We start from the raw sequence: 27431 nt of genomic DNA on the forward strand, positions 1-27431 counted from the left end.
AGATTGAAATTCAGTGACCCCAGTTGGAAGGGTGTAGGTGAGAAGAGGACAGGGTCAGGCTTGAATACTTGCTGATACTCAACACAAAGATTCATGCAAGAGGAATGGTCACTTGAATGAGGTACCTGAGGGCAACTGGCACTCATTGAATGGTAGCCCAACAAGGAATCAACACTTGCAGGAGAAATGGAGAAGGGAGGAAATTCGTGCAAGGTGGGTGTGAGGGTGAGAAGAAAAAAAAACAAAAGCACAGAAACCCACGAATATGTGTATAAAACTCTTTTCAGATGAAAATAGTTCATAAATTTCAACTTCACACAATTCGAAGAAAATGTCATTCAATTCTTTGTTGTGTTCCCTTGTGTACACCATATTGAAGCATGCTGGCATTATAAAATACTTATAACATATTGAAATATTCCATTATCATTTGCATCAACAGCTAAACACAGTAGGATCAGGAATTATATGACTGATTAGATAGTTCAAACCACAGAAACAAAGTGAATTTCAAATTTAACAAAGGAATCAATCATTAGAAAAGGCATTTTATGTCACCAATAGAAATTTAACAGTTGTAAAATACTGTATTTCCAATTTCTGTAAATTGCTTTGAAATGTGAATGTAAAATATCCTCATGTTTCTATTGCTTCAGGAACTATATTAAAAATGTAATTCTTCTTATGTCAACTTATCACAATTCAGCTAATTTATTTTTGAAGTCTTAACTGTCAACCGCCTTTCTACATGGTTAAGTTTCCTTTCCATCTTTTTATCTAGGAAGTGGCAAATAATATTATGAATGAAGTTATATTGATAACTGACCCAACTATAGGTGTTGGTCTTACCAATGCCTCCTGTTAATTCTGAGGTGAACATTCTGAGAAACATACAATTGAAAATCTGTAAATATTCAATATATAAAAATCAGTGAGAAGGATCTGTTTTATGACATTAGTCTTCCAGTTACAATTAAGGGGTGTTTACAGTCATCTGCTTAGATGAGAAAATGATCAATTTTCTAAAATCAGCATTATTCAGTTAAACAGGAAGTATGTTAGCCTCTTATGCACGGTGCTGGATGGAAGATTTTTTTTTTTTAAAGACAACATTCAGGTTACCTACTACATGTGAAGCTCTTTCCTGCAAACATCAATACTCCAGAAACACAGCTTGACAGGAAAGTTTTAAGCCTGTTCATTATATGCCATGGCAACATCGCACACCATGCATCTATTAAGCTATGTATGAAGTTACAAGGTGTGAAATGAATTCAACTATAGATAATTAGTGACAGGAAATCAGATGACTAAAAAGAATTAATGAGCAAACGGTATAGAGATGTAAGCTTGGAAGATTAAAAATTAAAATCAGCATTAAGAGTGAGCTATATCAAAAGAAAATTCTTCAGGGATTTGACCAATGGCTCGATGAGTTTTGCCATGAATAGCTGACCAACAAATTCAAGGCTTGATCCCTCCAGAATGCTGAGTTTTCTGATCATAGCCAGGGTTGTAAGGACCTACAACTGTTCCTTAGTATCCCTAGAATGGAAAGTTGCAAAGAAAATTCTGTTCCCTTCTTCTCATCATTATGCAACAAGCCCTGCTGGAAGTATACATATGACTATCAGGTGAAGACAAGGGTGGATTCACCGACTATGTCCCCCCACAATGGAATTGTCTACTAACAATAACAATTGAGGCTCACAAGTGATGAATGAGCACATGGATGAAGTACGTGGGTGATGGGTACCCATAAACCATAACCCAACAAGACATTGATGCCTTCAGAAGAGGGGAGAGCAGAATGAGAACCCTCTTCATGAAGAGCAATACCTCCTCCCACTTCAGGCAAGTACTTTGACTAACAAGGTGGCTGCACAAGCCTAAACAATGCTATTTGTTCTTACTGAAAATAAATGGTAACCCATTCACAGCCCCACATTCTTTCTTTTTGTACTGCAACTAATTGCAATCAGCAGCAGATATCTGACACAGTGACAGCATCAGCAAAATTGTTGCTGAGAGCACAGAATCTTTGTCTAAAAATAATCAGACATTCCGTGCACTGCTGTTTGTTATAATGGTAATCGATGCTGGAGGCTTTGGATTCCATCAATTTATAGATCTCCACTATTCTGCCTAGTGATTGTGTTCTGCACATGCTGCCAAAGCAGCACAGGACACTGTATGATTAAGATAAGCCCAGATTCTATTCAGACATTCCTTATCAGCTCTGCTTCTCTGCAATGCAAAGATGGCTTGAACACCTAAAGATTAGTTCACCAGCCATGATGTCAAATTTAAGGATATTGATCAATAAATCCAATCACACAAAATCAATCAGCCAATCAGACAAGCCTAGCAAATGCATTCTTGCTGCTTCCAAAGGCGGCAGCCGGCGCACGGATTTCATCTAAAACAGCATTTCCTGGCGTTCTGCCAACCATTCGTCCGTCTAATAGACTCCACAGTAGACGTACACAAACCCAGCAGAACAGCAATAAATTTCTCATCAAATAGCATATACAGACATGAGATGAACATCTGCTCTGCCCTGACAAAGCTCTTGTGCTCGTCTCAAATAAATGGTATCTGCAAACTCTGTCTGACAGACCACCCCAAAGGCAGCCTCACCTCGACTAAGGCAGCATGTCAGAATATGTTGTCGGCTATTTCAATCAGTTAATTTAAACTAACTTCACACTTCTTCCTTCTAAAGTTGAGTCAAATTTGAACAGTAGCCAGATCTAGAGTGTCAATAAACAGACCACCTAGGGAACCGATTGTATTCAGGTAACCTACACAGACCTCCTTACAGTTTCCATCAAACAGTGATGACCTAAAAAAAAACAAATACTGGAACGTGCTTACCAATAAGACCCAACAGCACTACAAAAGATTTTGAACAAACTGCTTCCCACTAGGAATGGACTTGATTGATTAAAGGACCTGTTATTCTAAAAGTTGTTCTGTAGTAAATCAAATACTGCCATGGTGTTGCAAAGTTCAGTGTAAACCTTCACGCTGATATAGAAAAAAAAAATCAATCAGAATGTAACTTTCATGTACATACCTGGTGCACTTAAACCAAACCCCAATGTAATTCTGCACAACTTTAGGCAATGATGAGTACTGGTATGGTTATATGGTGCAATATGATATTTCACTTGCATTTATATAGAACTTTTCATCACCTCAGAATATCCCAATGCATTTCACAGCCAATGAAGCATCTTCATGTTTAGTGACTGTTGTAAAGAAACATGGCAACTATTCTGTGCATAGCACGATCCACAAACGGCAATGATACAAATAACCAGACAGATCTGTGTTTGGTAGTTGAAGGATAAATGTTGGCAAGGACTTTGGGAGAACTTCCCAATCTTCTTCTCTGAATACTCCCATGGGATCTTTTTCCTTCACTAACAGGGCAGATATGGCCTCAGTTTAATATGTCATCTGAAAGACAGTGCCTCAGACAGTGCTGCACTCCCTCAATACTGCACTGAAGTATCAGCCTAGATCATTCTCTGGGTTGGGGCTTCTGCAGACTTCTGAAAGGCACACTGTCTGAGAGAAGCATTTTGTGTCAAGATATTCCTTTGGGGTGTTGTTGACAAAAAGAAACCAGATCAGATCACATCAACCAATATTTATACAACACTTCTTTCAAAGAATAAGTCAGGGGTCCAACACCATCAAGAGCAACTTGCATTTATATTTTACTTGTAATGTTAAAATCATCCCAAGGCAGTTCATAAATTGAAATTAGTTGGGGAACAGGTAAAGGAGGGAGATTTAGACGGGGTGACAAAAGCTGGGTCAAAATGAGTTTTAAAATAAGGAAAGAGAAGCAGAGAGGAGGGGTTTAATATGGGTGCCCACAGAGTGAGGCTTGGTTGCTGAAGGCTTTGCTACAAATAGTGGAGCAAAAGCAATCGGGGAATGGACAAAAGGCAAATAATGAAAGATGTGGAAGAGGACAGAAGGCTGGCAGAGATAGGGCGGGGTAAGACGGTGACAGGATTTGAAGACAAGGAGGAAGATTTTAAACTTAAGACACTGTAGGACAAGGAGCCTATGTAGGTTAGCGAGGGCAGATTGGTGCAGGTTCAGAACTGTGAAACAGGAGACAGGCTGGTGGCAAAGTGCAGTTTATGGAATGTGAAGGATAGAAGGCTAGTAAGGAAGGCACTGGAATAATGGAGTCTAGAGGTAGCAAACGCATGGATAAGGGTTTCAGCGGCATTGGGGCGGTGGTACACAGATATGCCCCGAGGTGGAAAAAAGAGGTATTGGTTATTGATAAGATGTGGGTTTTAAGCCCAATAATGGCTTAAACAGACTACCATTGTTATACAGATCATTGAAATTTAAAATCAATCTACATTCACTACCCCAGTTTGAATAAAATTGCTCTCAAGAGAATATTTTTTAAACATCCTAGTTCATGTAGGACATTTATTCCAATCAAAGACAGAAGTAAACAGCTTACATTCAGTACTAAATGCCCAAAACATGTGAAACAGCGCTAAAAAAACCTCAATTATGTGATTTAAATACAAAGGTTTCTCCCTTGTGGTGGCAGAGAACTAACGCTAAAATGTTTTTTCGCCTCACAGGTCAGATAGTCCAATATCAACAGTGATTCAGGCCTTTTATATAAGAAAATGTAAAAAAAAATCTTACAAAAGGACTTTGTATAGATATATTTAAACGCAAAGCTGTTACTTCCACATCTCCACCGCTCAAGAACTCACTTTCACAGGCTGGCAGGATGAAGGATCTGTGCATGTACAGTAGGCCTCTGTTAATCGTAATTGTGTGATTTTATATACTTGTCACTGAGTGAAGGAGCCATTAATATGATGCATTACATCACGGTATGAGAGGGTGTTATAGTGAGGAGCATCTGTATATATGTAAACCAAACAGTACGGATACCAGAAGCAGCTTTTAATGAACCTTCAACAATGGCAGAAAGTGAGAATCTTCACAGGATTGGATTATTCAGTACAAACTTATTGCTTTTCTAAAATGGAAAAGGTGTTTCCAAAGAACAATTTCACTTAATGATCATATATAAGCTCAATGGTGTTCGATATTGATGGAAAAAATAGGTGTAATAGCAAAATATAATCCCTACAGCAGAGATAAAAATTCCAAATCACAGGCAACGAGAACAGATTTTAATTTATTCAGCCACTCCCATGGTCAAATGGCCTGCCATCACCGATATTCAGCAGCAGGGTTGCTTCACCTGTAGCCCAAGGGTCAGTCCTGGCTCCGAGCATTAGAAATCTGGCCTTTGAAACCCAGACAACTCAGTCTCGTGGGCGTTATTTTTTTATTTGCTGATGTGCCCTGTGGTTTGGGAAGGGCTATTGGTGGATAAATCCGAAATCAGAACACACCAGCATCTATCATGTCAATAACCAGGTATATACACAAATTGAAGGGAACATAGATTTAAAATTTATAGGAGGCTCTTCAGCCTTAATGTCACGCAGCTAAACAGTCCACAAAGTCCCCTTATAGCATCATACAAAGCATGGCCACTTGGATGAGGTACAGAGGGATACTGGTGCCCCTGGAAAAAGCATCATGGCTTTCAAGAAGTGAGGGAAGGTCAATGTCCATCCCTAATGACCTAAAGAACAAGAGGACACAGATTTAAGGTATCTGGCAAAAGAAGAAATAGTGACATGAGGAAAAATTGTTTCAAGCAGTGAGTGATTAAGGTCTGGAATGCACTACCTGAGAGTGGGGTGAAGGCAGATTCAATCGAGGCATTCAAGAGGGAATTGGATTGTTATCTGAAAAGGAAGAATGTGCAGGCCAAGAGAAGAAGGCAGGGGAATGGCAATAGGTAAATGTTCTTTCGGAGAGCCGGTGCAGACATGATGGGCCGAATGGTCTCTTTCTGTGCTGTAACAATTCTGTGATTCTGTAAAGACACATTGTGAGAAAGACACAGGAAAAAAATACATGAAACAATAGCTGTAAGTCCACTTAACAGCGAGTAAGTAAGTCTGCAATGAAGGGTTTACCAATTTTGAATGACATTGAAATTCTGACTATTTATACAGAACACATAAGAAGCTTCAAACAATTACTTTTTTGAATCTGAAATAAAAACAAGAAACGCTGGAACCACTCAGCAGGTCTGGCAGCATCTGTGGAAAGAGAAGCAGAGTTAACGTTTCGGGTCAGTGACCCTTCATCGGAACTGACAAATATTAGAAAAGTCACAGGTTATAAGCAAGTGAGGTGGGGGTGGGGCAAGAGATAACAAAGGAGGTCTGGATTGGACCAGGCCACATAGCTGATCAAAAGGTCACGGAGCAAAGGCAAACAATATGTTAATGGTGTGTTGAAAGACAAAGCATTAGTACAGATTAGGTGTAAATACACTGAATATTGAACAGCAGCAAGTGCAAACCTGAACAAAAACAGTGGGTAAGCAAACTGAACAAACTAAGATGAAATGAAATAAATGTAAAAGAAAAAGGATTGTAAAAAATGTAAAAAAGAATGTAAAAAAAAAGAAAAAAGAACTAAAAATGAAAGTAAAATGGGGGGCTGTCATGCTCTGAAATGATTGAACTCAATGTTCAGTCCGGCAGGCTGTAGTGTGCCTAATCGGTAAATGAGATGCTGTTCCTCGAGCTTGCGTTGATGTTCACTGGAACACTGCAGCAATCCCAGGACAGAGATGTGAGCATGAGAGCAGGGGGGAGTGTTGAAATGGCAAGCAACCGGAAGCTCAGGGTCCTGCTTGCGGACTGAGCGGAGATGTTCCGCAAAGCGGTCACCCAGTCTGCGCTTGGTCTCCCCAATGTAGAGGAGACCACACTGTGAGCAGCGAATACAGTATACTACATTGAAAGAAGTACAAGTAAATCGCTGCTTCACCTGAAAGGAGTGTTTGGGGCCTGGGATAGTGAGGAGAGAGGAGGTAAATGGGCAGGTATTACACCTCCTGCGATTGCAGGGGAAGGTGCCCTGGGATGGGGACGAGGTGGTGGGGGTAATGGAGTAGTGGACCAGGGTGTCACGGAGGGAACAATCCCTTCGGAATGCTGACAGGGGAAGGGAGGGGAAGATGCGACTGGTAGTGGCATCACGCTGGAGGTGGCGGAAATGGCGGAGGATGATCCTTTGGATATGGAGGCTGGTGGGGTGAAAAGTGAGGACAAGGGGAACCCTGTCACGGTTCTGGGAGGGAGGGGAAGGGGTGAGGGTAGAGGTGCGGGGAATGGGCCGGACACGGTTGAGGGCCCTGTCAACCACAGTGGGGGGAAATCCTCGGTTGAGGAAAAAGGAGGTCATATCAGAAGCACCGTCATGGAAGGTAGCATCATCAGAGCAGATGCGTCGGAGACGGAGAAACAGGGAGAATGGAATGGAGTATTTACAGGAGGTAGGGTGTGAAGAAGTGTAGTCGAGGTAGCTGTGGGAGTCGGTGGGCTTATAATGGATATTAGTAGACAAATTATCCCCAGAGATGGAGACAGAGAAGTCGAGGAAGGGAAGGGAAGTGTCAGAGATGGACCATGTAAAGGTGAGAGAAAGGTGGAAATTGGAAGCAAAGTTGATAAAGTTTTCCAGTTCGGGGCGGGAGCAGGAAACGGCACCGATACAGTCATCAATGTACCGGAAAAAGAGTTGGGGGAGGGGGCCTGAGTAGGACTGGAACAAAGAATGCTCGACATATCCCACAAAAAGACAAGCATAACTAGGACCCATGCGACACCTTTTACTTGAAGGAAGTGCGTGGAGTTGAAGGAGAAGTTGTTCAATGTGAGAACAAGTTCAGCCAGGCGGAGGAGGGTGGTGGTGGATGGGGACTGGTTGGGCCTCTGTTCAAGGAAGAAGTGGAGAGCCCTCAAACCATCCTGGTGGGGGATGGAGGTGTAGAGCGATTGGACGTCCATAGTGAAGAGGAGGCGGTTGGGACCAGGAAACTGGAAATTATCAAAATGACGTAGGGCGTCAGAAGAATCACGGATGTAGGTGGGAAGAGACTGGACCAGCGGAGAAAAGATAGAGTCAAGATAGGAAGAAATAAGTTCAGTGGGGCAGGAGCAGGCTGACACAATGGGTCTGCAGGGACAGTCCCGTTTGTGGATTTTGCTTTTACTTTTTTGAATCTACTGGTCTTAAACCATAAACAAATCTAAAGACTGTCCATGAAAACAGCATCAAAGGATGGAATTTCAAAATATATGTCTTAACATATGGGGCTACGGGAGCATAGTGATGATGATACTGGACAAGTAATCCAGAGATCTGGAATAATGATCTGGAGACACAAGTTCAAATCCCACGACGGCAGCTGAAAAATTTAAATTCAGTTAATTACGTAAACCTTGAATAAAAAGCTAGCAGCAGTAATGTTGACCATGAAACTGTCGCAAAAACCTATCTGGTTCACTAATCCCTTTTAGGGAAGGAGATTTGCCATGCTTACCCAGTCTGGCCAATATGTGATTCCAGACTCACAGCAATGTGGTTCATTCCTAACTGCCCTGTGAAATGGCCTAAAAATCCACACAGTTAAATCAAACTGCTACGAAAAACTATAAAAATAAAACCAGATAGAAGACCCAGCATCAATCGAGTCATCGGATTCAGACACAATAAAGGCACCCCCAGCCCAGTCGGACTCACTAACATCTTGGGACTTGTCAAATTTGGGTGATCTGCCCCAAAAGTTAGTCAAGTAACAACCTGATACAGCCATAGTACAGAATCATACCTTTCAGCCAACGTCCTAAACTCCAACATCACCATAATAAAAGTAAAATACCGCTGATGCTAGAAATCTGACGAACGGTCATTGATCTGAAACATGAATTCTGTTTCTCTCTCCACAGATGCTGTCTGACCTGCTGAGTATTTCCAGCCCATTGTGTTTATAACGTCACCACCATCCCTGGGTATGTCCTGTCCCACCAGAAAGACAGCCCCACCGGAGGTGGTGGCCCAGTGGTATACAGACAGGGGGGATTGACCCTTACAGTACTCAACATTGACTCCAGACCCTCTGAAGTCACATGGCATCAGGTCACACATGGGCTAGGAAACTTCCTGTTGTTTCCCACCTACTGCCCTCCCTCAGCTGATGAATCACGTTCTTCATGTTGAATACCACTTGGAAGAAGCACTGAGGGATCAAGGACACAACGTGTACTCTGGGTGGAGGGTGTCTTCATTGTCCATCACCAAGAGTGGCTCGGTAGCACCACTGCTGACATAGTTGAAATGAGTCCTGAGGGACATAGCTGCCAGATTGGGCCTGTGGCAGGTGGAGAAACAACACAAGCAAAAGATCTATTTCACTTCATCCTCACCAATCTACCTGATGGCATCGGTGCAATAGTTAGAGATGACCTTGGTTCAGGAGATCAGGATGTAGAATTGGTTTGGGTGGAGATGAGGAATAGTAGGGGAAAGAAGTCACTAGTGGGAGTGGTCTACAGGCCCCCTAACAGTAATCACAATGTAGGACAAAGTATACAAGAAGAAATATTGGGTACTTGTGATAAAGGGACGGCAATAATCATGGGTGATTTTAATCTACATATAAACTGGAAAAATCAAATTGGCAATAGTAGCCTGGATGAGGAGTTCATAGAATGCTTTCGAGATAGTTTCTTGGAGCAGCACATTCTGGAACCAGAGAGCAGGTTATATTAGACTTGGTATTGTGTAATGTGACAGGATTAATTAATAACCTCACAGTAAAGGCACCTCTAGATAGCAGCGACCACAATATGATTGAATTTTACATCCAGTTTGAAAGAAAGAAGAGTGGGTCTAAGACTAACATTTTAAACTTGAATAAGGGCAACTATGTGGGCAAGAAAGCTGAGCTAGCTGAAGTGAACTGGGTTACTAGGCTAGGATAGAGAAGCAGTGGCAAACATTTAAGGGGATATTTCAGAATACTCAGAATAAGTGTATTCCTACTACAAATAAAATTTCTAAAGAGAGGTCCCACCATACTTGGTTAACTAAAAGAAGTTAAGGAAAGCATCAAACTTAAGGAAAAAGCATATAATTGTGCAAAGATGAGTGGCAGGTCCGATGTTTGGTCAGAATATAAAGAGCAGCAAAGAATGACTAAAAGGTTAATCAGGAGAAAGAAATTAAAGTATGAGAGGAAGCTAGCTATAAATGTAAAAACAGATAACAAGAGTTTCTACAGGTATTTAAAAATGAAAAGAGTAAGTAAAGTGAGGGTTGGTCCTCTACAGAGTGAGAATGGGGAGTTCATTGTAGATAATAAGGAAATGGTGGATGGAATGAACAAATATTTTGCTTCTGTCTTCACTACAGAGGATACAAAAAACTTTCCAGTAATAGCTGTAAATCAGGAGGTGGGTGGAAGAGAGGAACTTTGCGAAATTACAATCACCAGGGTAACAGTACTGAGCAAACTGATGGAGCTGCGGACTGACAAGTCCCTGGCTCCTGATGGGCTTCATCCTAGGGTCTTAAAAGAGCTGGCTAATGAGGTAGTAGATGCGTTGGTGTTAATTTTTCTAAATTTGCTGGATTCTGGAAAGGTTCCATCAGACTGGAAAATAGAAAATATAACCCCTCTATTCAGGAAGGAGAGGAGACAGAAAACCGGTAACTATAGGCCAGTTAGCTTGACATCTGTCATGGGGAACGTGTTAGAATCGATCATTAAGGAGGCTATAGCTGGGCACTTAGAAAAACTCAAGGTAATAGGGAATAGTCAGTATGGTTTTGTGAAAGGGAAATCATATTTAACCAATTTATTGGAGTTCTTTGAAGGAGTAACATGCGCCGTGGATAAAGGGGAGCCCTTTGACATACTGTACCTGGATTTCCAGAAGGCATTTGACAAGGTGCCACATAAAAGGTTATTGAGCAAAGTAGGAGCTCATGGTGTAGGGGGTAATAAATTAGCATGGATAGAAGATTAGCTGGCTAGCAGAAAACAGGGTATGCATAAATGGGTCCTTTTCTGACTGATAGGATGTGACGAGTCCTGCAGGGGTCTGTGCTGGGGCCTCAACTTTTTACAATTTATATCAATCACTTAGATGAGGGGACTGATGGCATGGTAGCTAAATTTGCAGATGACACAAAGATAGGTAGGAAAGTATGTTGTGAAGAGGACATAAGGAGCTTGCAGACCAATATAGATAGGTTGAGTGAGTTGGCAAAAATCTTACAGATGGAGTATAATGTGGGAAAATGTGAAGTTGTTCACTTTGGCAGGAAGAATAAAAAAGCAGAGAATTACTTACACAGAGAACGACTGCAGAATGCCGAGCTGCTGAGGGATCTAGGTGCTCTAGTGCATGAGTCAGAAAAGGTTAGTTTGCAGGTACATCAAGTAATAAAGAAGGCTAATGGAATGCTATCCTTTATTACGAAAGGAATTGAAAATAAAAGTAAGGATGTTATGCTTCAGTTATAATAGGGTATTGGTGAGACCACATCTCGAATACTGTGTGCAGTTTTGGTCTCCTTATTTAAGGAAGGATGTAAATGCATTGGAGGGGTTTCAGAGGAGGTTTACTAGATTGATTCCTGGAATGAGTGGTTTGTCTTATGAGAAAAGGTTGGACAGACTGAGCTTATTTTCACTGGAGTTTGGAAGAGTGAGGGAAGACTTGATTGAAGTATATAAGATCCTGAACGGTCTTAACAAGGTGGATGTGTAAAGCATGTTTGCTCTTGGAGGCGAGTCCAGAACTAGGGGGCAGTGCTTTAAAATTAGGGGTCGCCCTTTTAGGACAGAGATGAAATGTTTTCTCAGAGAATTGTGCGACTTTGAAACTCTCTGCCTCTGAAGGCGGTGGAGGCGGGGTCACTGAATATTTTTAAGGTGGAGATAGACAGATTCTTGTTAGGTAAGGGAATCAAAGATAATTGGGGGTAGATGGGAGTGTGTAATTTGAGGCACAAAAAGATCATCCATGATCTTATTGAATGGCGGAGCAGACCCAAGGGGCTGAATGGTCTACTTTTGCTCCTAATTCATATGTTCGTATGTTGCACCTGCATCTGTCCATGACATTATTCATAGGAACGACCACTGCACGATCCTTGTGCAGACAACGTCCTGTCTGTCTTCACACTGAGGACACCCTCCATTGTGTTGTGTGGCACTACCACCGTACTATATGAGATAGACTCAACAGATCTCGGAGCTATAAACTAAACCTCCATGAGGCACTGTGCGCCGTCAGCAGCATCAGAATTGTATTCATCCACAATCCGTAATCTCATGGTCCAGCATATCCCTCGCTCTACCATTACCATCAAGCCAGCGGATCAATCCTGGTACAATGAGGAGTGTAGGACAGCATACCAAGAGCAGCATCAGGCATATGTAAAAATGAAAGACGTACCTGCCAACCTGGTGAAGCTACAACACAGGACTACATGAATGCTATAAACAGAGCTACGCATTCCCACAGCCAATGAATCAGATCAGAGCTCTGCAGTCTTGCCACATCCAGTCATGAATGTTTGTGGACAATTAAACAACTAATGGGTGGAAGTGGTTCTATGAACATCCCCATCCTCAATGATGGGGGAAGTCCAGTACACCAGTGCGAAAGACAAGGCTGAAACATTTGCAACCACCTTCAGCCAGAATTGCCGAATGGATGATCCATGCTGGCATCCTCCTGAGGTCCCCAGTCTCACAGAAGTCAGTCTTCAGCAATTCAATTCACTCCACATGATATCAAAAAATGGCTGAGCACACTAGACACAGAAAAGACTGTGGGCCCCGATAACATGCAACTGTAGTGCTGAAGACTTATGCTGCAGAACTAGATGTGCCACTAACTAAGCTGCTCCAGTACAGCTGTAACACTGGCATCTATCCAAAGTGGAAAATTGGCCAGATATGCCCAGTGTGCAAAAAGGACGATTCCAATCCAGCTAATTACCGCCCCAGCAGTCTACTCTCAACCATCAGCAAAGTGAGGGAAGGCGTTGTTAACAGTGCTATCAAGCGGCACTTACATATCAATAACCTGTTGACAATACTCAGTTTGGGTTCTGCCAGAATGGCTTGGCTCTTGACCTCATTACAGCCTTGGTCCAAACATGGACAAAAGAGCTGAATTCCAGAGGTGAGGTGAGAATGACTACCCTTGACATCAAGGCAGAATTTGACCAAGCATGGCATCAAGGAGCCCTAGTAAAATTGAAGTCAATGGGAATCAGATAGAACACAATCCACTGTCTGGAGTCACACCTAGCACATAGGAAGATGGTTGTGCTTGTTGGAGGCTAATCTCAGCCCCAGGACATTGCTGCAGGAGTTCCTCAGGTCAGTGTTCATATCCAACCATCCTCAGCTGCTTCATCAATGACCTTCCCTCCATCATAAGGCCAGAAGTGGGTATGTTCGTTGATGATTGCAGTGTTCAGTTCCATTCGCAACTCCTCTGTTAATGAAGCAGCCCATACCCGCAAGCAGCAAGACCTGGACAACATTCAGGCTTGGGCTGTTAAGTGGCAAGTTACGTTCACGGCACATAAGTGTCAGGTGACGACCCTCTCCAACAGGAGAAAGTCTAACCACTTCCTTTTGACATTTAACAGCATTACCATCGATGAAAGTCTCACCATCAACATCCTGAGGGTCACCATTGACCAGAAACTTAACTGGACCACCACACAAATACTGTGGCTACAAGAGTAGGTCAGAGGCTGGGCATTCTGTGATGAATGACTTACCTCCCATCTCCCAAAAGCCTGTCCACCATCTACAAGGCATAAGTCAGGAATGTGTTGAAATGCTTCACACTTGCCTGGATGAGTGCAGCTCCAACAATAGTCAAGAAGCTTGACACCATCCAAGAAAAAGCAGCCCAGTTGATTGGCACCCTATGCACTACCTTAAACATTCACTCCTTTCACCACCGGCACAGTGACAGCCGTGTGTACCATCTACAAGATGCGCTGCAGCAACTCACAGTCTTCGACAGTACCTTCCAACCCACGACCTCCACAACCTAGAAGAAGAAGATGGGCAGTAGGCACATGGGAACAATAACACCTCCAAGTTCCCTTCCAAGCCACACAGCATTCTGAGTTTGAATGCTATCATTATTCCTTCATCGTCACCGGGTCAGAATCCTGGAACTCCTAACAGCACAGTGGGTGTATCTACCCCACATGGACTGCAGCGGTTCAAAAAGGCAGCTCACCACCACCTTCTCAAGGGCAATTAGGGATGGGTAATAAATGCTGGCCTAGCCAGCAACACCCACAACCCAAGAATGATTTTTTTTAAATGATTTAATACTTCAGAAAATAGACCCACAGCTTGGACTTGACTAAGTTTATTAAACCATTAGGAAGAACACTGGCTGATCCAAAAAGGGACGGCAGATTGTTTAAAGCTTTCACTGCTCCTTGTGCTTTCAGCTTTCTTTTCAGGACAAAGTGTCTATTGAAAGTACCAAGCAATTCAAAATAAATGGGCAACTGGTGACCCCTTAGTGCTTGATTTATTACCGTTAGAAGTGGCAAAATTAAAGGAAAAAGAATTTGTAGAAGGAAGCAAGTACTTCTTCCACCTCCTCCCTGCCGTGTGTTCCACATCATTAACTTTTAACGGCCTCCTTACTTTACAAAGTAATCATTAGTAGAAAGGACTCTGCAAAGCCCAGATGACAGACATTGCATTAAAGTGGAAAAGCTCGACTAAGCCAGACAGAGGAAAGCTTGTACAGCCTGTTTGCTAAAGCCAGCACTGATTGCCATGTCACTGGTTCAGAGCTAGATTTTTTTTTATTTCCTGTTCAGTCTATGTAGGAATTGTGTTAAAACGATTAAAGGTAGCTCCCAACTGATCTATCCAGGGAAATTATCAAGCACCGTCCTTTTAGGGAGGAATATTTCACACTGCATAATACTAGTGGCTTAATTATACTGACTTTAATATTGCAATTAAAGTTATTACCTCTTGTAAACTCCTAAAATGTTCCCTTTTCGAAACTAATGTGCTCCTGGTCAGGAAGGTGCTTGATAATTTCCCTGGTGGGATCATATTTTGTAATTACTTGTTCCAACAGCCACCCTCCCCAATAAATTTCCATATAAATGGAGGATGCCCTGTAGGGTTCTTACTAAGATCAGCAGATGTAGAGAACATCGAATTTCAGAGCCAACTAAAAGACAGTTGCCCCACAATGTATCCAAATCCTTGGGCTATGGATCTTTCAACTTTTAGCAATGTAACTGAAGCTATTATCCCAATACCAACCTTGACTCCTGTGGGTTTTTGACCAGTGTGATTTATGAAAGATTTTGAACAGAGTCAACTATCCGGGTTTCATTTATTTTTCTTGCTGAAAGCAGAATATCCTTTCACGATTTCACCTTGCTAGTTTGAGTAATTACAACCTTAAGGTGTCCTTTTCTCAGCAAAGAGCACCTAAACGCCAAGGATAAGCTCACTACAAAGGCCGAGAAGCTAAATTATCTGAGTCAGTATTTTTAATTTTAAAAAGTTCCTAATTGCCTCACTTTAGGTAGCTACAATCTAATAAAGATCTGCTCTATAAAATTTTAATGAGGTTATATTTCCCCAAAAGTAACTGTATGGATGGTTAAGTAAAGGGCTTGACTCCATTTATACACTTTCAGCCTTTATTCCTTGAAGTGTGCTACCTTATCATAAAACAGTGAATTATATCATTCTGCAATTAAGACAAGGTTTTTCAGTGGGTTCATAAAATATATTCAGCTGCAATAAATAGGCAAATATAATAAATTGTTATAAATGCAGGTGCACACAATGAATCACCATCTCCAAAAAGAAGACACCATACTCTCAATCCTCTACCAACCAGAAGGTAAGCTGGCCTGACTGAAAGCTAATGGTAGAAATGCAAACTGTGCATACCCAAGTGTCTGACTGTGGATATCATAGCAGTAAATAAATTAAGCCTAGCTTTTTGGAAGGTATCCAATAAAAAAAATTTTTAAATTAACTACTAAAATATATGTGGGAAAAGCATCCAAGGGGATTTAAGTTGGCAAATTAGGTAACAATCTCTTAAAAATTGCTTGGTCATCAGAATGTTCTCTTTTAATTTGGAGCAGCAGCGTTCTAATTTGTCTGCTCTGATATGACAACATGGCTGTGGGGATTTCTACATTTTATTTTTCCATGCTTTCTCCAGGTGTTAGTCTTGTTAGCACCCTCAGCTCTCAGTCGGAAGGCTGTGGGTTCAAGCCCCCCTCCAAAACTTGAGCACACAATCCAGATTGACACTTCAGTACAGGACTGAGGGAGTGCTGCAATGTCAGAAATGCCATCTTTTAGATGCGATATCAAATGAAGGCCCTGTTTGCTCTCTCAGGTGGCTATAAAAGGCCCCATGACACTATTCAAAGAAGCACAGGGGAGTTCTCCCAGTGACTTAACTAATATTAACACAACCTGAGCACCAAGATCTCCTTGGCTTAACAAACATCAATAAAGCAGATTATCTGGTCATGATCACACTGCTGTTTGTAGGAGCTTGCTGTGTACAAACTGATCCCCATATTTATTGCCCTACATTATGACACTGACTAAAAATACTTCAGTGGCTGTGAAGTGTTTTACTATGTCCTGAGATCATGGGAGACACTATATATAACTGCAAACAGTTTCTTCTTTCTCTTATCAGCAGTTCAGTTTTCATCAGTCATACAAATGTATGAAAAGGACAAAAGACCAGTTGGTCCATCAAGCATGGCATGTCCCAACATGGTACAACCTACACACACCATCAATTCAATCCTATCTCCCCCTCCACAATCCCACCCAAATTCATACAATTTCCTCAGAGAAGAACAAAAAGGCAGATAAAACCCCTTCGGCCAAATTAGGAACACTGCTGGCAAAATTGCTCTCCAATTCCCACAGGCATTTAACAAGCTCCAGGAAATCACAGCGACTGGCACCACTATCCCTGATAACCTTCGCGATACCTTCCACTCACAGGAACTCATCTTGCCCTCTTTTGAATGATTGGGTTTTTTGAGGAAGTGACGAAGATGATTGATGAAGGAAGGGCAGTGGATGTTGTTTATATGGACTTCAGTAAAGGCTTTGACAAGGTCCCTCATGGCAGACTGGTACAAAAGGTGAAGTCACACGGGATCAGAGGTGAGCTGGCAAGATGTATACAGAACTAGCTTGGTCATAGAAGACAGAGGGTAGCAGTGGAAGGGTGTTTTTCTGAATGGAGGGCTGTGACTAGTGGTGTTCCGCAGGGATCAGTGCTGGGACCTTTGCTGTTTGTAGTATATATAAATGATTTGGAGGAAAATGTAGCAGGTCTGATTAGCAAGTTTACGGATGACACAAAGGTTGGTGGAGTTGCGGATAGTGATGTGGATTGTCAGAGGATACAGCAGGATATAGATCGGTTGGAGACTTGGGCGGAGAAATGGCAGATGGAGTTTAATCCGGACACATGTGAGGTAATGCATTTTGGAAGATCTAATACAGATGGGAGGTATACAGTAAATGGCAGAACCCTTAGGAGTAATGACAAGCAGAGAGATCTGGGCGTACAGGTTCACAGGTCACTGAAAGTGGCAACGCAGGTGGATAAGGTAGTCAAGAAGGCATACAGCATGCTTGCCTTCATCGGTCGGGGCATAGAGTATGAAAATTGGCAAGTCATGCTGCAGCTGTACAGAACTTTAGGTAGGCCACACTTAGAATATTGCGTGCAATTCTGGTCGCCACACTACCAGAAGGACGTGGAGGCTTTGGAGAGAGTACAGAAGAGGTTTCCCAGGATGTTGCCTGGTCTGGAGGGCATTAGCTATGAGGAGAGGTTGGATAAACTCTGTACTCAAAGGTCTCAGTTTTATCCCCTTACGCCCCCACCGCAATGAATTTTGTGCTCAGCATGACGTTGAGCTCTTCTTCCATCGCCTCCGGGCTCACTTCTCTGACCAGGAGTCCTCCCCCCGACCAGCGGACCCATTCACCCGCCTCCAGCATTCTCCCTCTACCTGGATCCCACCCCCTGGCCTCTTACCCACTCTTGATCTCTTCACTGAAAACTGTCGGCGAGACATTGGTCATCTCAATTTCTCTGCCCCCCTCACTCACTCTAACCTGTCCCCGTCTGAACTTGAGGCACTCCGTTCTCCCAGGTCTAACCCCGACATGGTCATCAAACCTGCAGACAAGGGTGGTGCTGTTGTTGTATGGCGTACCGACCTCTATCTTGCAGAAGCTCAACGCCAACTCACAGAAACTTCTTCCTACCTCCCTCTGGACCATGACCCCACTGACCTCATCTCCTCTGGAGATCTTCCCCCTACAGCTTCCAACCTCATAGTCCCGCAACCCCGGACAGCCCGCTTCTACCTCCTTCCCAAAATCCACAAACGGATCTGTCCCGGCAGACCCCTTGTGTCCGCCTGCTCCTGCCCCACTGAACTTATTTCTTCCTATCTTGACTCTATCTTTTCTCCCCTGGTCCAGTCTCTTCCCACCTACATCCGTGACTCTTCTGACGCCCTACGTCATTTTGACAATTTCCAGTTTCCTGGTCCCAACCGCCTCCTCTCCACTATGGACGTCCAATCTCTCTACACCTCCATCCCCCACCAGGATGGTTTGAGAGCTCTCCGCTTCTTCCTGGAACAGAGGCCCAACCAGTCCCCACCCACCACCACCCTCTTCCGCCTGGCTGAACTTGTTCTCACATTGAACAACTTCTCCTTCAATTCCAAGCACTTCCTTCAAGTAAAAGGTGTTGCTATGGGTACCAGCATGGGTCCTAGTTATGCCTGTCTTTTTGTGGGATATGTCGAGCATTCTTTGTTCCAGTCCTACTCAGGCCCCCTACCCCAACTCTTTTTCCGGTACATTGATGACTGTATCGATGCCGTTTCCTGCTCCCATCCCGAACTGGAAAACTTTATCAACTTTGCTTCCAATTTCCACCCTTCTCTCACCTTTACATGGTCCATCTCTGACACTTCCCTTCCCTGACTTCCCTGTATCCATCGCTGGGAATAGGTTGTCTACTAATATCCATTATAAGCCCACCGACTCCCACAACTACCACGACTACACTTCTTCACACCCTACCTCCTGTAAGGACTCCATTCCATTCTCCCAGTTTTTCCGTCTCCGACGCATCTGTTCTGATGATGCTACCTTCCAGGACGGTGCTTCTGATATGACCTCCTTTTTCCTCAACCGAGGATTCCCCCCCCCCACTGTGGTTGACAGGGCCCTCAACCGTGTCAGGCCCATTTCCCGCACCTCTACCCTCAACCTTTCCCCTCCCTCCCAGAACCGTGACAGGGTTCCCCTTGTCCTCACTTTTCACCCCATCAGCCTCCATATCCAAAGAATCATCCTCCGCCATTTTCGCCACCTCCAGCGTGATGCCACTACCAAACGCATCTTCCTCTCCCTTCCCCGGTCAGCATTCCAAAGGGATCGTTCCCTCGGCGGCACCCTGGTCCACTCCTCCATTACCACCACCACCTCGTCCCCGTCCCATGGCACCTTCCCCTGCAATCACAGGAGGTGTAATACCTGCCCATTTACCTCTTCTCTCCTCACTATCCCAGGCCCCAAACACCCCTTTCATCTGAAGCTGCGATTTACTTGTACTTCTTTCAATGTAGTCTACTGTATTTGCTGCTCATAATGTGGTCTCCTCTACACTGGGGAGACCAAGCGCAGACTGGGTGACCGCTTTGTAGAACACCTCCGCTCAGTCCGCAAGCAGGACCCTGAGCTTCCAGTTGCTTGCCATTTCAACACTCCCCCCTGCTCTCATGCTCACATCTCTGTCCTGGGATTGCTGCAGTGTTCAAGTGAACATCAACGCAATCTCGAGGAACAGCATCTCATCTACCAATTAGGCACACTACAGCCTGCTGGACTGAACATTGAGTTCAATAATTTCAGAGCATGACAGCCCCCCATTTTATTTTCATTTTTAGTTATTTTTTCTTTTTTTCTTCTTTACATTTTTTACAATCTTTTTTTTTTTTGCATTTATTTCATTTCATCTTAGTTTGTTCAGTTTGCTTACCCACTGTTTTTTTTCATGTTTGCACTTGCTGCTGTTCAATCTTCAGTCTGTTAACACCTTATCTGTACTAATGCTTTGTCTTTCAACACACCATTAACATATTGTTTGCCTTTGCTCCATGACCTCTTGGTCAGCTATGTGGCCTTGTCCAATCTGCACCTTCTCCTTTGTTATCTCTTGCCCCACCCCCACCTCACTTGCTTATACCCTTTGACATTTCTACTATTTGTCAGTTCCGAAGAAGGGTCACTGACCCGAAACGTTAACTCTGCTTCTCTTTTCACAGATGCTGCCAGACCTGCTGAATGGTTCCAGAATTTCTTGTTTTTATTTCAGATTTCCAGCATCCGCAGTATTTTGCTTTTATATTATTGGATAAACTCAGATTGTTTTCACTGGAACGACGGAGGTGGAGGGGCGACATGATGGAGGTTTACAAAGTTATGAGTGGCATGGACAGAGTGGATAGTCAGAAGCTTTTTCCCAGGGTGGAAGAGTCAGTTACTAAGGGACATAGGCTTAAGGTGCGAGGGGCAAAGTTTAGAGGGGATGTGCGAGGCTTTGGTGAGTGCCTGGAACTTGCTGCCGGGGGAGGTGGTGGAAGCAGGTACGATAGTGACGTCTAAGAGGCATCTTGACAAATACATGATTAGGATGGGAATAGAGGGATATGGTCCCCGGAAGTGCAGAAGGTTTTAGTTTCGACAGGCATCAAGATCGGCGCAGGCTTGGAGGGCCGAATGGCCTGTTCCTGTATTGTACTGTTCTTTGTTTGTGGTGAATCCACACTCACTGGCCAGAATTTTCCAGCCAATTGGCAAAGGGCTAGGAGGTAGGAGGGCTGGCAAAATGGTGGGGAAAAGCATCAGGAGGGGAGACAATGTCTTCAGGCTTATTCTTCCTCTTACCACGTAAGTCACCATTGGATACCGAGGAAATTAAAATCTCACATCAGATAAAAAATGGTCTAATTCTACAGCCACTACGTGCCTATTTTAGACTCAAGACAAAACTGTTTTCTTATCGACATGCAGTGCCAGAGGCAACAATAACTTTTTGTCTTTTCCTATACCCCAACATTCTGGTAAAGCTGAACAGGATGCTACTGCAAAAGGTTGTCACAAGATAAATCTATTAACTCACATAATAAGAAACAAAAACCGGCTCGCTCATTGGGATCAAACACAAACATTTGAAGGAATAATCAGCCATCTAAATGAATCATTTCTTTCAGTCTGCATTTTATCCCCATTGAGGTAAACCAATTTCCACAAGTCCCCTAGGGCTGTTGCTTGGTTAAATCTCTTTATGGCCTCACCCTTCCTATCTCCGTAACCTCCTCCAGTCAAACCCCTCTTCTTCGCCTGAGCTCTCCATTCCTGTGACTCTGGAACTTGCACATTCCCGATATCTTCAACCACTGGTGGCCATGCCATTCTGACACCGAGACTATATGCTCTGGGATTTCTTCCCTAGACCCTTCCACCTCTCCTTGAAACCCAACTAAATCAAGCTATCGGTAACCCCTTCTAATATCTCCTTCTTTGTTTCAGCATCCATTTTCTGACAATGTCTCTGTCAAGCCTTGGACTGTTCAACATTAAAGGCACTATATAAATGCAAGTTGTTATTGTCAGCTGCGTTTTCATTTCAGTTAACCAAGCAAATGCCAAGACTTGGCTCACGTATTCTACTCCCCTGAATCCTAAATCTTGCTACTGTGCCAAATTCGCAGAATCTTATTGGCAAATTACAACCAATCACAGCTCAGGGCATAGATCTTGCCCACAGTCATTGCTCCTAACTTTAGGTAGATGTTAATAAAAAAAAGCAACTTCCATCAGTAACCACAAGAGAATTTCCTACTTTATGGTTTCTAAATAAATAAATCATTTACTTTATAGTTACATGGAGCAGATCCCAACTTCCCTTCCAGTCTTGTTGTCATTTAATTGGTTCAACTTCCATTATACAAATCTCACAAGATACTCAGGACATATTAAAAATGCACATGTTGCCTCAATGTTTTCCTTTTAACTGGATTCTTTTAACGTTCCAAGAGACTAGCTCCACTTTTAAATATAAATTTTAAAAACAGTTGACATCAAGAACAGAAAAATTAAATGTGATTGTCTAAATTTGTGGTTGATCCACAAAAACCAAGCCAGTTATTAGAGATGTTTGATAAACTGAATCACAGAATTGTTACAGTGCAGAAGGAGACCATTTGGCCCATCATGTCTGCACCAGCTCTCCGAATGAGCAATTCACCTTGTGCCATTCCCCTGCCTTCTTCCCATAACCCTGCGTATTCTTCCTTTTCAGATAGATAGAGACAAGCATTTGAATCTGCATTCTGTTGTGACTCTATGAATTGATGTTACCAGAATTTCAATAGCTCCAGCATTTCATTTTATGCTCCTGCTACAAAATGTCAAGCGTCTGACTGAAGCATCTCTTGTATGGTTCTCTCTGGTCACCAGTTGTGGAGGACTACTTGCCCTCAACTCTCCAATTTTGTAATAGACATGAAGTATGTCATCTTCTTCCAGGCCTACTAGTGTGCATGGATTTTGCACATACTGAGCCTAGGAGCAAGAGAGATTTTCTGTGCAGCCTTGCAAACTAGGATACAATAATGCAGAGACAGCAAGCAATAGACGGAAAAGTTGGGTCTTATCTGCAATATTTAAATTTCAATAAACAACATTTCATTGCTAGGTGTTAATTGTGCACCACTGTGCCAGCAACATTAGCCTGAGTTTATTGTTCCTGTTTTTCAAGTAATGAGGTGTCTGCCACTGCTGCCAATGTGAATGAATAGCAATTCCACATCAAACATATCTTACCAGCCTGAAACCAATTCAGCCAAAAAATATTTTACATTTTCACGGCTTGGTAGCTCTGCTACGAAATAATATTGAGTGTGACCACCTCTAGCTTCCAAGATTTAAAGTTTATCCTATAAACAATGCCTCCATCTCCTTTCAATTCCACTTCCTTCTGCATTACCCCAGAATAAAAAAAAACTCTCAACCCCACCCCAAATCCCTTATAAATGCCCTTTTCAGCACCAATTCCGAGATTTTGACCCTCCATTCGCCACCATACTATAACTGTATAGTTGCGCCTATACCTTTGATGTCCTCATCTGCAACATAACCTTTACTCTCTCCCATCCCAGTTGCTTAGTTATTATCGTTCCCAACTTCATTCCCTCAAGTCCACGGATGCAGAGTTGAGCATCTCTAATACACAATTGGTTTAGCATCCATCACTGGATTTGATTGGACACAGAGCATTACCAGGCCTCATCCTCCACTACCAAGACCACTCACTATTCTAGGATCATCCTGGAGAGTAAAGTGCTTTCTTTATTCCACTACCAACAATCTCCTTAAACCTGCCCCCCCCCCCCCGCCTTCACCTTCAACAACAAGCGCTAGGCACTCTTAGATTTCTTTGTTACCATGATTGAAATCATCCATTCAGTTGCCTTTCTCCTTGCCCACCAAGCTAAGCCTCCTGCAGGCTTCCATCTCCACTCATGCCCTCGCTGAGCTCATCTTATCCCGCTACCTTGACTCCACACTCACTAAACTCCTGACTGCCCAACTTCTCTTCCTGGCCTCCATGCTAGATCACATTGTAAATGGTCCATTTCCTCAGGTACTGTCCCCCTCCCTTTCAAAACCATCAGAACTCTTTCAAACTCAGCCTTCGCAAGAAAATCATTAACTTGCAAACTATTGCCACATCTCTGAAGTTCTTTAACAGGTTGTTGCCTCCAAAAATCAGTGCCCATGTTACCAATAACTCGCTGTTCAAATCTCCAGTCAGGTTTCTACCCCTGCCACAGCCCCGCATGCTCTATGACCCTCATCTTTTGCTCAGCAGTCTTTGACACAGCTGACCACACCATCCTCCTTCAGCACCTCTCCTCCAATGTCCAGCTCAACTGGCCAGCCCTTGCTTGGTTCCATTCTTACTTATTCTACCATACCCAGTGCATCTCCAACAATGGATTCTGCTCCTGCTCAACGCACCATTAAGTCCAAAATTAAAATTCACAAGCTCATGTTTAAAATCGCTTCATCCCTCCCTAATTCTGTGATCTCCTCCAGTTCTAACCTCCATTCCTGTGGGCTCAGCGTTGCTGGCTCTGGCTTCTTGTGCTTTCCCGTATCCCTTCTCCCACCATTGGCTATGTATTCAGCTGTTCAAGCCCTATGTTTTGGGACTGCTTCCCTTCATCTCCCGCTCCTCCTGTAAAATTAACCTGTATGACTAAACTTTTGTCATCCTTCCTCTGCTTCTTTGGCTTGATGTTCAGTTGTTGATTACGCTTCTGCAAAGCACCTTGGCACAATTTTCTACATTAGAGACACTTATAAAGTAAATTTGTTGTTGTTGTTCCTGTTGATATTAAATCTAATAATAAAAGTTCAATTTAATGCACATTTGACAATATAGGAGTCACATTCACACCTGAGTGAATTCACTGAGTGACAATTTCCTCTTCGGATTGAAGACATCTGGTAGCCTTTGAGTACTTTCTTAAATTATAAAATGTGTGCTTTGGTCAAAAGAATTCTTAAAAATCTGGTTTTGAAAAGTGTTACGACCGAGGCAGGAGGAGTGCACTGTCTTTCTCTAGTTCCACTTCTCCACAGGTCACAACATATATTTAAATGTTTACGCAGTTACCGATGCAGCCAATAATATACTCTATTTTTATTTCAGAATAAAATCCACCATCCTTAATAAACAAAATTATTAATTTATTATAAAACAAGACTTATCCAGTAAAGATGCCAAGCATTAACACAGATTGAAATATGAAAGTTCCATTTTAAAATTAGCCCCCCCACACACATTGGTTAAACAAAAAATAACTAAGTTTCCTCTGCAGAGATCTTTTTACAAAAAAGACAAAACTGCTTTGGCCAAATACTTGTTTGTTCTTAAAGTAAAAGGAGAAGATATGAAATGATATCAGTTGACCCTTTATTCTGGCAACCCAAATACAAGTAGATCGCTGTCACTGGGATCATTTTGGAGCAGTTCTCTTCAGGTGACATTGAGGATTAGTCTGGCAGACTTTCTAGGAGGAATGTGGCATCAGGCGTTTTGGCGATCACACACTGGATTTTGCAGGGTTTCTCAGAGAGGTGGAGAAAAGATGAGCTGGGTATTTCTCTTCGCAGGCTACACAACCAACTGCCTCAAAACAATATTCCAAAATGAAACCAACTCTTGACCAACATAAATCTCGACATGTCACTTCTCTGTAAACAACTCCACCTAGTCACCAAGGCTTCTGTTGTTTATTTAGCTTAAGACATGTGACATCCAGTAAATGTTTTTAAACAGAAAGTTCAAGTCCTTCCAGTGAACTTTTTTTTAAAAAAAACAAAGTCGAGTATCTATGGAATCACTTCAATCCCAAATGAATCCATCTCCACAATCTTCAGCATGAGTCCTCAAAATAAATATTTAAAAAATAGAAGCACTTCCATAACAATAGCTGTAGCTCTGATAATTTGGGAGCTTGGGTGCTGAAAGGCCATTTTCCAAAATTTTTTGAAGAATCAAATTGTAAAATAGTAAAGAATTTATTGTGCTGAAGGCCAGGGTGTTACTGACTGTGAGTACATGAATTGATTGTATTAAGCAAGTGAAGATTTTCCACTATCAGATTACCTTGCCTGCAACCATCAAGAAAAATCAAACCAGTTTAGCTTCTCTCTTAAAAGAGGAATTTTTCTGTAAAGCAACACAAATTAACAAATATCAAGTGGAATCCGTCAGCTTCACAAAAGATATCAGCTCCTACCACAAGCCCCAGAAAGAAAAGAAAAAAACTTGCATTTACAGAGTGCCTTTCACGACCTCAGGAAGACCCAAAGCACTTTACAGCCAATGATGTATTCCTGAAGTGTAGTCACTGTTGTAAAGTAGGAAATGCGGCAGCCAATTTTGCACACTGCAAGGTCCCACAAACTGCAAAATGATAATGACGAAATAATCAGTTTAGTGATGTTGGTTGAGGGATAAATATTAGTCAGGGTACCAGGGAGAACTCATCAACCCTGCTTCGAAATACTGCCATGCATACATCCACAAGTGAGGCAGATGCGGCCTTGTTTTAACGTCTCATCCAAAAGATGACACTTACTCAGTATTGGCACCGGGAATATCAGCCTGGTTTATGTGTTCAAGTCTCTGAAGTCATAGATGACACTACCATATCCCTGAATAATGCAGTTACTTAATATACCTTGTCCATCAGTGCTGGTAATTTAATTAAGGCTCAATAGTCAAGTTAGTTTATGTCAAGCTAACTTGTCCAGACTGCCAGTAGCAGCAGGACACCACCACTATGGAATATCATGTATTTTTATATAATAATTTTACATATAAAGGCTACAACTTTTCTCTTTTCTCCTCCGTCCCCTAGATACAGAAAGCCCATTGTACTCAATACAAACCTCTAATAAAAATAGAAACCTGATTTTTTAATGAATTGGAACAAGTTGTCAGTTTCATTATGGGGGAAAAATCTATTCAATTAAAATGAATATTCTCCCTTGAGTAAGTTACATCTCGAAGGTGGTACAATTGCAAAGTCCTCAGCACACGAGAGAAATATTCCTTGGTCAAAGAAGGGAGGAAGAAATACCAGGGATCAGTGCTACAGGTCCTCAGGTTCCTTTAACTTCCAACTCTTAAAGCCTTTGGTGAAATGGCTTCAAAGTCAGAATCCAGTGCTGGTTATAAAGTTAAAGCACTGAAACAAAGGAGTCTCAATTTTTTAGTCAGCATGGCATTGGTATAAGAAATTTTCTGTATCAGGAAACTGTATACATACCTATTCAAAACACATTTAAGTGGGCCAATCTCCAGCTTGGTTTTATTTATAAGGCAGACTTGGAAATGGGAGATTATGAGGGACAAGAGTTGTAGATAATATTAGAAACTGCACCCTGATGGAGTTGTAGATAGTATTAGAGATTGCACCTTGATGGACAATTGGACAGTACATCTCCTTTAACATTTTACAGCACTGGACAAGCCTGAGCAAATCACTTTCTTAAACACTTCCAGTTCACAGAACTCATAGCTAAGGACAAGTTATTTAGGTGTCAGCCTTGGCTCAATGGAAGCATTCGTGCCTCTGAGTCAGAGGTTGTGGGTTCAAGTCCCACTCCAGAAACTTGAGCACACAAATGCCACCTTTCAGTTTAAGATGTTAAGCCAAGGCCCTGTCTACTTTCTCAGGTGGGGCTAAAAGATTCCATGGCACAATTTCAAAGACGAGCAGGTAAGTTCTCCTCAGTT

The 27431-nt window shown here is 42.5% G+C and overlaps 1 protein-coding gene across 2 annotated transcripts in view; it reads right to left on the minus strand.

The window, feature by feature from the left end:
* The window catches only part of cux2b (cut-like homeobox 2b), a 305195-nt gene that overhangs the window by 165871 nt on the left and 111893 nt on the right, over window positions 1-27431 (minus strand). The window lies entirely within an intron of this gene.

This window comes from Heterodontus francisci, chromosome 23 (assembly GCF_036365525.1).
Source record: "Heterodontus francisci isolate sHetFra1 chromosome 23, sHetFra1.hap1, whole genome shotgun sequence".
NCBI classification, from domain to species: domain Eukaryota; kingdom Metazoa; phylum Chordata; class Chondrichthyes; order Heterodontiformes; family Heterodontidae; genus Heterodontus; species Heterodontus francisci.